Source organism: Monodon monoceros, unplaced genomic scaffold, assembly GCF_005190385.1.
Source record: "Monodon monoceros isolate NGI ecotype Baffin Bay Population unplaced genomic scaffold, NGI_Narwhal_1 Super_Scaffold_12, whole genome shotgun sequence".
In the NCBI taxonomy this organism is placed as follows: domain Eukaryota; kingdom Metazoa; phylum Chordata; class Mammalia; order Artiodactyla; family Monodontidae; genus Monodon; species Monodon monoceros.
In genome coordinates, this window is record NW_021703768.1 from 145,653,032 (window position 1) to 145,665,337 (window position 12,306).

Sequence of the window (12,306 nt, forward strand, 5' to 3'; positions counted from 1 at the left end):
TAAGATATAATGGATTCCCCAAACTGGGAGAGCTCTGGGGCTTTATTCCGCCATTTGACATGTCTTATCATTTTACTATTATATGCAAGCCAGTCCTAAACAATGCTGAAGCCCTTTCCCCATAACATGGGAAGAAATGGAGGAACTTTTAAAAAAACTTATTCTAAGAGTCTTTATACTGACTATTGTCATGAAGTCTTGCAGAATCAAGTCCAATTCTATCTGCTACTCTGACACTGCGCAACACTTTGCCAGCAGCAGATCCCCTGGATCCTTCCAAGAGGAGCTTTTATCCCTATGTTTTAATGATCAGGAATGATGCTTATTAGATAATGAGCTGTATTACCCAGAAACAAGTGGCTTATCACAATTCAACTTGGCCTTGCTCAGATACCGGATCTTTCTAGCTGGACTACTTTGAGTGGCTTATCCTGCATGAGTAGGAGAATGTTGAGTAACAGTGCTTTCTGAGTAACAGTGGGACTTCTTACAGAATCTACATTCAGGCTGCAGGCGAGCTATCTTTTCCAAGTCCAGCCACGCTCACCCTAACATAAGAAGCGCCTTATGTGCATCCCTGCCACTTGGCCAAGCTCAGCCAACAGTACCATAAATGGCAACTTGTGAGTGTGCCATGATAAATGCTTTCAGTTCAGGCTCAATCTTTTAAAAGAATCTTGCCATCTTTAATTCTTTAGCTTCCTTTTCTAATAAATGTATCCCTTTACCCTTTCTTTCAGAAGTAAACTATGGCTTTCTATAATCCCCTATACCATAGGTTTTCATTCTTTTCCCCTTATGATAATTCTCACAATTCAGTTTCTATGGGTTTATCAAACCTGAGCTTTTAACAAAATGTTTCTGGTGGGAATGGGAGAATTAAAAGAGGTGGAATGTGACTCTATGGTTCAATCATATTTGTGATTCTTTTTAAAAAGGATTAAAAGGAAATATCTGCCCTGAAACTCCATTCAAGAATGGAGGCAACTATAAAGATGTGAAACGATGAAATACATATACCATATTAGCTACCCAAATCAAGTGGTCATCTATAGGATATGTGTTTTAAGATCCCATTTGGAAAAGGTATACATCATAAAACAAACTCAGTGGGCTCACACTCTTCCATCCTCATGTTCCACTCACCCCAGACAGTATACATATATATTCACAGACACACACACACACACGTACCCCTACTATTTCCTACTGAGGAAGATAAACACTGGTGACACAGTTAATGTCATTCTTTGACACCACTGTACCACAATACTTGCCTTGCAATTAAACAGCTAGGCCTGGTGGTATTGAAAGGTCCACTTTTCAAAAAACGTCCCGGATTCCCTTCCAAGCCTTCTTCATTGTTTTGGAATTCTCTTTTGTTTTTGTTGAATGATATTTTTATAGTTTGAGAATATACTTTGGGGAAAAAAATTCTTGGATGTTTGTATCACTCTGAAATTTATGTAGGCTACAACACTAGACTTCTCAGTAGAAACTCCTAATACTCTAGATCTGTCCCATGTATCCTTACCTACCCAGATCAGTCCCTGACTCGCTTTATTCGAAATATTTATTTCTTGGGTGAAAATATCAAGACCTACCTCATCAAATTTCTCAAAGTCATGAAACTAGGTAAAGTTGAGAATACCCTTAGTTATGGAAATACAATTTTAAATTATTTTGATTTTGAGAATATCAATATTTAATATCAATATCAATATTCTCAATATAGGAAGGAAGATGTATAGATATAGATATATTCAGTAACAAGCTGATGACAGAGGGTTTTCAAATGAAAGACAGGGAGAAATGGAGAAATGAGCATAGCAAAAAAGAGCTAGAGATTACAGTGGACCACAAGCTGAAAATAAGTCGGCAACACGAAGGAGTACTATTAGAGAAAAAACACAGTATGGGCTTTCAGTGACAGGAAAGTATAGTGACAATCTGTAGTTAGGCAAAGTTTGACAACCGGGATTGAGGGGTGGTTTTTCCTCAGTGCTGTGAATTACTCTTACACATACAGAGCTGTTTTTCTCAGCTATTTGCTTATAGTTAATTTTGAACAGTTAGTAATGTATTTACTGCCAAAGACCCTTGCTTCTTAATAGACATTTTAAAAACTGAATCCTAACAGACAGGGGATTATGCCCCAATATATGGTCAATATAATTTAGCATACTGCATGCTAACACATATATATGGAATCTAAATGAATTTAAAGAAGGAAATGAATTTAAAGAAGGAATTTTTACCAATGAATTTGAAGAAGGAAAGAACATATGAATACATGTTTCATGTTTTTAAAATAATTTTTAAAATATATAATATACATCTTTTTCAAGTTTTTGTAGAGAATTTATATATATCAGACTGTAGTATATTTGTGTTGAAAAACATTGAGTCCAATTTTGGTTACCACACTTTTAAGAAGGATGTACAGAAATGGAAAAAGAGAGAAAAGTGGTTAAAATCATGGAAGTGATTAAAATCATGGAAAACAGGTCCAATAAGAAGGAGCTTTTGCACCTTGAAAAGCAAGGCTGAATGATGACTGTCATTAGGTTCAAGAAGGTTTTGTACATGAGACATGCTGTGCCACTATTCACCTGAATAAGTGAACTGAATAAAAGTAAATAGAAACGAACTTAAAAGAAAGGCTAATTGTTTTGAAGAAAGAAAATGTGCAAATTGAATAATGAAATACCGTTGAATAATGAAATGCTCGGATAAACATCTAGTCTCCATCTGGAAATTTCCCATGAGAATAAATAACCTTGACTCCCCTTTGATTTTGCCATCCACCTACCTGAAAGCAGAAGGTTCTGATAGGTAATCTTGGGAGGTTGTAGATACCGGGAGATGCCTCTGGCTGCACAAAACTAAAGTGTCATACCAAGTATTGCTAACGAAGAATGTATGCCTAAGAATATTCCTGGTGGCCCACAAGGTTGAGTTCCAAAATTATGGTTTCTTTGGGGGCATTTGAAGGGGAGTCATGTGACCCACAGCTTTCAGTGACTTGGATGTGAAATAGGCTTTGATCACCCAATCTCATTACTTAAAATTGTGCCTTTCCAGAAATTAGAGAAGAAGCAATCCCATTTGGAAAACTGGAAAGGGGAATAGAACATAAAAAGTGAGTGAATAGCTGCATGTTGATCCAAAGTCTCTGTGATCTTTGAGGACATCTGCACCTACAAGCCAGCTATCTCTTCTTTAATAAGCCCAGACTAGAGCCATGGCCTAACTGGTCTTGGAGAGTCAAGTGGTCCATACCCTGCATTCATGATGGCCTGCTTCCTATTCAAGTCAGGGCATGAATTTTACTAAAATCCTTAAGGAATAGGATATCACACTTCATCACCATGAAAATCTCCATTTTCATCTGGACGTTTTTCCTCCTACCCAATACAGAAACTTGGTTCACTTACTGTGTAGAAAATCATTAACATAACAGGCCCCGAGAGACTGCTTTCTTTAAGAATGGTCTCTTTGCAAGGCTGGCCCTTAGCCAGCATCTGGGAATTTGAATTTGGGGAGAGTTCCTATTATTCCCTAATTGGTAAGAGTGGCTCACTGGGCCTAACCTATTTGCACAAACAATGTGGTTTATGCTGAACACCTGCTTCTCTTCTGGGAGTCTGCAATTTTGGATCACGCTAAGCAGGGGGTGCCTATGTGACCAGCCCCCAGTAAAAATCTTGGACACTGAGTCTCTGGTGAGCTTCTTGGTAGACAGCATTCTGCACTTGTCTCAATTCCATGCTAGGAAAAATTAAGCATGGCCTAGGGAGGACACAGGGAGAATACTCTTTGAAGTCCATGCCTGGTTTCCTCCAGGCTTCACGCCATGTGCTTTTCTTTTCCCTTAGCTGATTGTTCTTTATATCCTTTCACTATAATATATCATAGCCATGAGTACCACTGTATGCTGAGTCCTGTGAGTTCTCCTAGAGAATCACTGAACCTGTGAGTGGTTTTAGGGACTCCCAACACACATGTTTTGGAACAGTGGTTCCCAAGTCTGGCTGATCATAAGATTCACTGGTAGAGCTTTATAAACAAAAGATTCCAGAGTCTCACCCTAGACCTATGGACTCAAGATCTATATTTTTCAAAGCTCTCCAGATGTTTTCAATGTCAAGTCAGAAGGGAAGACAGATGGCAAATCTCTTGGTGGAAAAGACAACAGCTGCATTAAAGCTATATTTTCTAGGAAAAAAAATAATACAGTGTGTTTGCCACATGGAAAGGAAAAGTCCAACTCAACATGATTACTGAATATGAATAATGTATACAGCTGACGGAAAGCAAAATTTTTCTTTTGTCGCATTGAACCTGCTACGTTGGTGCCAAGGAGGAAAAGGACAGCTATTCTTTCTGATATGGCCGCAACATGACAAAAAGGCATCTAATAAAAAACATGTGGTTGAAGAGTTAGGAAGGTGTATGGGGATGCAGCAGTTCTTCATTGCAATTCCTGGTTTGTGAAACACTAAACCTTAACAGGCATTGAAATGAACTAAAAACCTTCACAGGAAAGCAAAAAGTTAGACTCTATGCAACCAAAGACTTTGGCTTCTGCAGTGGGTAGGAGGGGCAGTTGGCTTGAATGAGGCTTGAAGGTAGCTCTCAAGGAGGCTAGGGGTATGACCCCAAAGTTTCATTAAGAACTCTCAGAATGACAAAAGGAGAAGACTCAGTTGAGAAGTATGAGATTATCAAAGTTGTGGCATAAAAGGGCATCTCCAAATTCAAATTTCTTTCTCATTCTTAGGGCCTCTTTCAGTCTGGCTCACCAACTTATTCTGCAACTGCACAAAAAGCAGGCCTTGCAAGTTTAGCCAGAATCCAAATCACAGCTGTACTCATTATCTTATGGAGTAAGACACTTGTTTCATTTCCAAATTTTTGAAGTAGTCTTGAAAGCTGGCTTTTTAGGTTGAAACTTTTATGGACATATTCAACAAAGAAAAAATGTGGGTATGTCCTCATAACATACAGAAATGTGGCATGACTGATGAATAACAGTTGATTTTGATGAGAGATTTCTCTTTAGGGGAAGTAGGCAAATATGTCCCTGATGGGTTTTGCTTTTCAATAACAAGTTATTGAACCAATTCGCCAAAATAAATCTTGAAGCATCTAAAGCTCTCATTCATATATCAGATCGTATCTATGGAACAAAACAAAGGAAATGGGAGAGGATGACAGTGGAAAGTGACAAACACAAATATCACCAATAAAAGTTAGACTCAGATGCCGTGGCATTTAAAGGCACGAACCTTAGAATGTAATAATGAAGTGAATTTTCAGAAGGTAAAGAAGTCCCAGGAGAAACTATCCATTTAAAAGAATATGAGATGTACCTTTCCTGGGTTTGTATATTTCTTACATCCTAACAGAACATTCTAATCCATTTCACAGAGGGAATCAAAGGCAAATTCTCAACAAGGGAAATAGAACTTTGTTTTATCTACTCCTGTAGTAATTTAACATAACTTATCCAGTTATTTTTTTTTCCACAAAGAATCCAATTGCATACTCTTTTATACATACCATAAAAGATTAACCCAGTTTCATTTGGTGTAGGAGTCCAGGAATGAAAGTCAAGAGATCTGGGCTCTGCCATTACCTTAATCTCTATTTGCCTAAATTCACTAATATGTCAAGTGGAACAAAAATATTTGCCCTTCCTATTTCACAGGTTTGTGATAGGGTTAAAAATGAGATTATAAATATGAAAGTGTTTTGGAAATGTGTAATAGAAGTGGGTCCTAATTAATTTGACATATGATTATGCATGCATTACATACCCCTAGAAAATCAGAACTGGGATGCAGCTGGGACATCGAGACATTCAACCAGCTTATATGCCATTTTAGTAGATAAGGATCAAAGGCATCAGAGAATGTCTCCGAGATCAAACACAGTACACAGCCAGGACTAGAAGCCATGTCTTCTAAGCCCAGTGTTCTCTTTGCTGATCCTGTTACCTCCTCAAATGGTTCTGTGCACGTAGCTTCACGCTCTGCTTGTGCAGAAGCAGCATGGCAAGATTACAACATCTACAGTATTGTTATAAAAAGCCACAACCCTGTTCAGATTTAAAGTCATTATCTGTGGCCTATGTTTTGAAGGTCTCTCTCAAACTGCCAGGACTGTTCCACCCCCAGAAATTTTAGGCAGAGTATCTCTGGAATCTTTGCTGCCAAATAAGATCATTCTTCCCCAGAAAGGGCTTTTTGAAGCCATTTTTTAGCACATAGGACCCGGCTTTTCACCAATTCCCTCTCAAAGCCCCTGCAGGGAAGATCACAAAAGCTGGCATCCTGCCCACACAACATATCTGACCTGGCTAGCTGCTCCCCAAATGCAGTTAGCAAGAAAACCCTATTTCATTTCTGCAAAGGTGAAAGATCTCAGATCATGAATCCTCTCAGCACTACACAGGTGAATTGTTTTAAAAATGCATTTGTGTGTGTAAGCCATACCTTTCATTGCAATGAATCTTTTGCATTTTTAACGGTAAGTTGTATGTTCTGACACTATAAATGGTAGAATTATTTCAAATTATCTCCCATTTGCTTACTTTATTAACCAAGAGAGTACATACAGGGCAATAAAGTTATACCTTTATCAAAAAAGCATACAGTGCTTTGGTAAGCACTGTGCTATAACCACTGTTGTCTACTCAAAGTTTTATAATGTTTTCCAAATAGGACAGAGGCATAAAATAACTCTTATTCAATCTTCTTGGAAAAATTAAGAATAATTACCACAATGCACATCTCGTTTCTCATTTTTGTCATTTCTCTTCTTCACAGATATTTTAGATAGACTTGATGTTATGAGTCACATAAAAGGAAAGGAGCTCATGGTGTGTAAATGAGAGTCAATAGCTACAATTTATTAAGTGTCAGTCATATACTAAGCACCTGACCTACCCTGTCTCTCATCCTGACAATAGTCCTATGAGGTAAATGCTGTTAACCCATTTTGCAGATAAGAAAAACAATGATTCATTGAGATTGTCTGCCTGGCTCAATGTTACACAGTTGGTAAGTGGCAGAGCTGAGGTCTGAATCCAAGGTCTCTTTGGTCGCAGGACCATGGTTTATCTATTACACCATACTGCCTCCCTCTTACAATGAGCTATTAGAGGTATAGAGAATCTGGATCTAAGTTAGATGATACTGTGGAATGAAACAAATGCAAACAGTGAGAACATGTCTCCTTCATCCACTGAATATCCACTGAAATTTCCATCTCCAAAGCCAGTAACTCACAAGGATGAGAAAAAGCAAACTGACCCTGTGAGAAATCCAAGCAGTGCACTGGAGAGGTTAGGAACTACAGCTTTGTACTGAGTTAACTTGGGTTTGAGCCCTAGCTCTGCCTGTTTCTAGCTACTTGTGTGACCCCCACCCACTTAACCTCTTTGAACCTATTTCCTTCTCTGTAAAACAGGAAAACATCCTTGTAGGCTTGAATGACACAGAGTGTACAGTATACTTAACACCATAGCTGGCATATATTGTTGCATGCTCAGTAAACGCCATCTATATTTTATTGGAACTTTTAGCTGTTAGGTTGCTGTATAAAAATAAAAGACACATTATTGGTTAAAAAAATAAGTTTCTGGTTTAACTGGTTTTTGTTGGCACCTAATGGTTCTACACTTATTGATTTAAGAGAGACTTAAAAACAAAGAGTGGGTATCAAGCACTGGGTTTCTACTTTCAAGAACAGATGCTCTTGTTTAGGCTCAGCTAACACTGAAGTTTAGTTGGACAGCTCAAAATAGAACCCACTTGATTTCTCCTGCCAGTTTAAGTAGGAAACTGGTGCTCCTAAGAGTGTGAAGATAGAGTCTCTAGAATTTCTGATTAATATGTCAGACCCTAAAATGCACATCCCATCCTTTCTTATTTCTACATAATAAAGTTTTACTCTTATTTGCACCATTCCCACACTTTAAAAAAAAAAATTGGCCTAAATAGGATTATGTACTGAAAATGAAGTAGCAGCCTGGCTATATGCCAAGCTGAAATGGAGACCACCTCTCAATAGGGCTCCTGCCCAAGGAAGCTCTCTCTACTAGACCCACAGTCTTTTCGCTTATGACTTAATCCAAGAGAAAATGTACCTGTCCCCTTGGAAAGATAACTCTTAAAACATTTAACTCGGGATGAATGAAGAATGGGAGACACATAAACAGGGAAGTGGGAAGGAGCATGAGGCTGCTGGGAACCTTGGGATTTGGAAGTGACAATTTGACCAAGGGCTGGCACCACATCAAGTTTCATTTTAAGGTTAAAACCCATAGTTTCAGATAAGCAAAAGTAAAACAAGTCTTTATGGGAGTTTTCACCAAATATCACCCACAGGGCTGGGTCCTTATAGAATTACTTTTAGGCTTAATTTTCACCTCCCTCTCTCTCTGAACAGCTCAAGTCTCCATATTTTGTAGCAGTATACGCCTTTCATTAAAAAGCCCCATAACTTGATCACAACTGTAATTTTACACCTATTTGAAACATTCGTTGGTTACTGTCATTCCATGAGATATAAACTTCCTACAGACAAGAACTCTGTCTGCTTTTATTCACTGAGCATCCACAGTGCCTAGCAGAGTGACTCCCACATAAAAAGTGTCCTGTGAACACTTGTTGAGTGAATGAATACATTCATTGAATCCAAGAATACTGAAACAAATTCTGTCCCGGGAGATTAGGGCAGTTTCCCCAAGCACCCCTCCCTGGAGTCAGAATGCCTGGTTTTGAGACTTGGCTGAGGTTTATTAGCTGTGTGTGATCTTAGTCAGATTAATCCCTCTCTCTGTGCCTCATCTGTCAATTGGAGATAATAAAGTCCAAGATCAAGGGGACCACAGGGTTGGTTTCTTCTGAGGCCTCTCTCCTTGGCTTACAGGTGGCTGTCTTCTCCCTACGTCTGCACATGGTCTTCCCTCTGCACATGTCTGTGTTGTGATTTCCTCTTCTTATAAGGATACCCATCATATTGGATTAGGGACCACCCAAATGACCTCATTTTAACTAAATCACCTCTCTAAAGACCCTATCTCCAAAGACAGTCCTACTCTGAGGTAGTAGGGGTTAGGACTTCAACTAATGAATTTTTGGTTGGGATTGGGGGGATGACCCAATGCATCCCATAACACTGGCGTAACTCCCCTCACAGGCCTTCCAAAAATGTAAGGGGTTACTATGTGTGCCCTGTTCAATTTCCTGTATTACAAATACAAAAAGGAAAAAATGTAACCACTCTGCTAAATCTATCACCCTCATTAACTGCCCAGTTTTTCTCCAACCATCTAGCTATTAGTCCGCTTCCCCCAAACCAAGAGAGCCCCTGTGAATGGGGCCCTTGTGTGCCATCCAGTGTCCCTTTGAGAAGAGCTGCAGTGATATGTTTCCCTGATGATTCCCAGCACGCATCCTTAAAGAGTTTTTGTACCACCCTACCCACTCATCTTTTCCAGACCCAACTGCCGAGGATCTCCCATCACACTCCAAGGATTTAAAACCCTTAGACTCTGGAAGATATGCCCAGGTGGTGTTAAAATGGGGTAGTATTCTTTTACAACTGAGGAAACAGAGGACACTCATGATTCGATGACAGTTTCTAGGTCTGAGAACAGCACTATGTCAGCAGAAGCCTCAGTTCCTAACACAGCAAAGACCATTGTCTTGAAAGGGTGCAGAATGGACTTCACCAGCTCACCTCAGAGCTGGGACCTGGATGGAGAGCACGGCAAGTTGTTTGCTTTCTGTAATGGAAAGCAGAAAACTTTTTTTTTCTTTTTAATTACCTTGTTATGTGATACAGGTCATAAGGTAAAAGAAAAGTATGAAAAGTTGCTTTTTTTATACCTGACTTTCTGATAGCCTATATGTTTTAGGGACAGATAACTTCCTAATGAGACTTTTTATAATAAAGCTTTCATTGCTTTGAAAAATATTAACTTTTCCAGTCCTTCCGGGTAGATCAAACAGACCCTGCAGTTATAGTTACAATATCCTAAAGATTTAGCTTCTCAGTAATAATGGGTAACAGCCTTCGCATTGCCACGGGCCAAAACTGTATTATTTGAAATGAAACCTCTCATAAATACCCAACTATGAAGTCACTATCTATCAACTGCTGTTATATAAACAGGGCAGAGCCAAATCCCCCATCTGCCAATATCAGAGCTGCCACAGACAATGATTTTGTGTCCAGAACTCACATATGAAACAGGCTCTTGCTCTGTCAGCCAATCCGAGGAAGCCAGTTTTGGTTTGGGTAGCCACAGTGCAGGACGGCCTGAAAGTATCTGAATTCTTCATTCATTTCCTTTTTTCCAAGAGCTTGGACCACCCTCAGCCCCAGTTGCTCTCTTCTGGGTGGTTAAAAGATGTGACCAATTCTTTAGAAAGAATACTGCAGTTCCCAGCGTCCCACTTACTATCGCTCTTTTCTCTACCTCTCTCCATACCCTTGTGATATCGTCGAGCCCTAGACTTCTGCCCTCACTCTATTCTGAACACTTACATACCTGGTTCACTGTAGTTTTGTTCAGCACCAGAAATGCTAATGGGAAGTCTGTGGACCAAGCTAGAAACAATGTGAAGCCATCAATATAAGGCGCTGCTGCATTTACCTTTTCACAACTTCTGTTCCAGAGCCTGGAACATGACAGTCACGTGATATACGTGTGATAATCTGAACTCAAGCCAAGAATTTTTTTGAAGCCTAAGATTTTTTTTTTTTTTTTTTTTTTTGCGGTACGCGGGCCTCTCACTGCTGTGGCCTCTCCTGCTGCGGAGCACAGGCTCCGGACGCGCGGGCTCAGCGGCCATGGCTCACGGGCCCAGCCGCTCCGCGGCATGTGGGATCTTCCAGGACCGGGGCACGAACCTGTGTCCCCTGCATAGGCAGGCGGACTCTCAACCACTGCGCCACCAGGGAAGCCGGAAGCCTAAGATTTTTAAGCAGGGAAGTAATATAATTTAGGTTTTAGAAACTGAATGAGAGTCGATTAGAAGCTGAAGAAAAAGGAGTAGAGATCAGAATCAAGGGGACTAATTGTGCTTCCTCTAACTAAAATTTTAAAACATTATAATAATAATAGCCAAGATTGACATAACACTTATGATGTACCAGACCCTATTATAAAAGTTTTCCTTATATTAACTCATTTAATCCTCACTACAACCTAAAAGGTAGGAACTATCATTATCCTCATTTCAAGATGAGGAAATGGAGATCCAGAGAGGGTAAGCCACTTTCCCAAGGTCACACGGACAGTGACTGGCAGAGGTGTGATTCCAACTGGCCATCTAGCTTCCCAGTCCAGTGTGCAAATCACTTCCATGTGCATTATCTCAATTAGTCCTCATCTCCCACCCACCCAGCCTGCCAGTGACAGACCTAAGTGGGGTAGTGGCCAGTGCGCTGGCTCCTCCCACTGGCCTGTCCTACCTAACTTCACCTAGGTCTGGCTTATACTTCTCTGCTTACAGCCACCAAAACTTATCTGATCTCTGTCTTATTCCAGGGGCTCTGGGTCAATTTACTGGCTTTAATAGCTTAATGTGTTGTTCATGCCAGGATGACTCATTCACTCTTTCAGCAAATATGTATTGAGCAACCACCATATGCCAGGCTCTGTGCTAGATGCAGAGGAAATACAGTGAACAGACCATCGAAGAAATAACTACATGTACAAAATTCAATAATTATAGATCCTGATTAATGCCATTAAGAAAATAAATAGGATTGCATCTATAGGACAATGACCCACAGGAGTGCTTCAATGGTATTGAGAATTTCAGGTACTGTGGCAAATCACATAGGGAAGATATTTTGGGACATTGGTGACCTTTCTACTGGGCCCCTAAATATACCACCTTGTTTGTAAAAAATAAAATGGATCTTACCATTCCCCAGCCTAGAATCCTTCAGTGGTTCCTTTGAGCCTTTAGGATAAAGTCCAAATCCCTTAGCATGACTCACATGGCCCTCCAACATTGGCCCCCTGCTCACCTTCCAGATTCAACATTGTGTCAATCCATTCCCCGAGCCATTATGCACTCAGCTCTGGCCATACTCAAGACTAATCATCACATGTTGCCCTATCCATCTAGATTACCTATCCTCCTTCCCCATACGTCATCTGAGTGACCCCTATTTATCTTTCAACACTCAGACTTCAAGAAGCCTTCCCCACTCTAGGCTGGGCTTGGTAATGGTGATCTCTTTGTGTTACTGACTGAGCTGGGCCCCTCCCCCAAA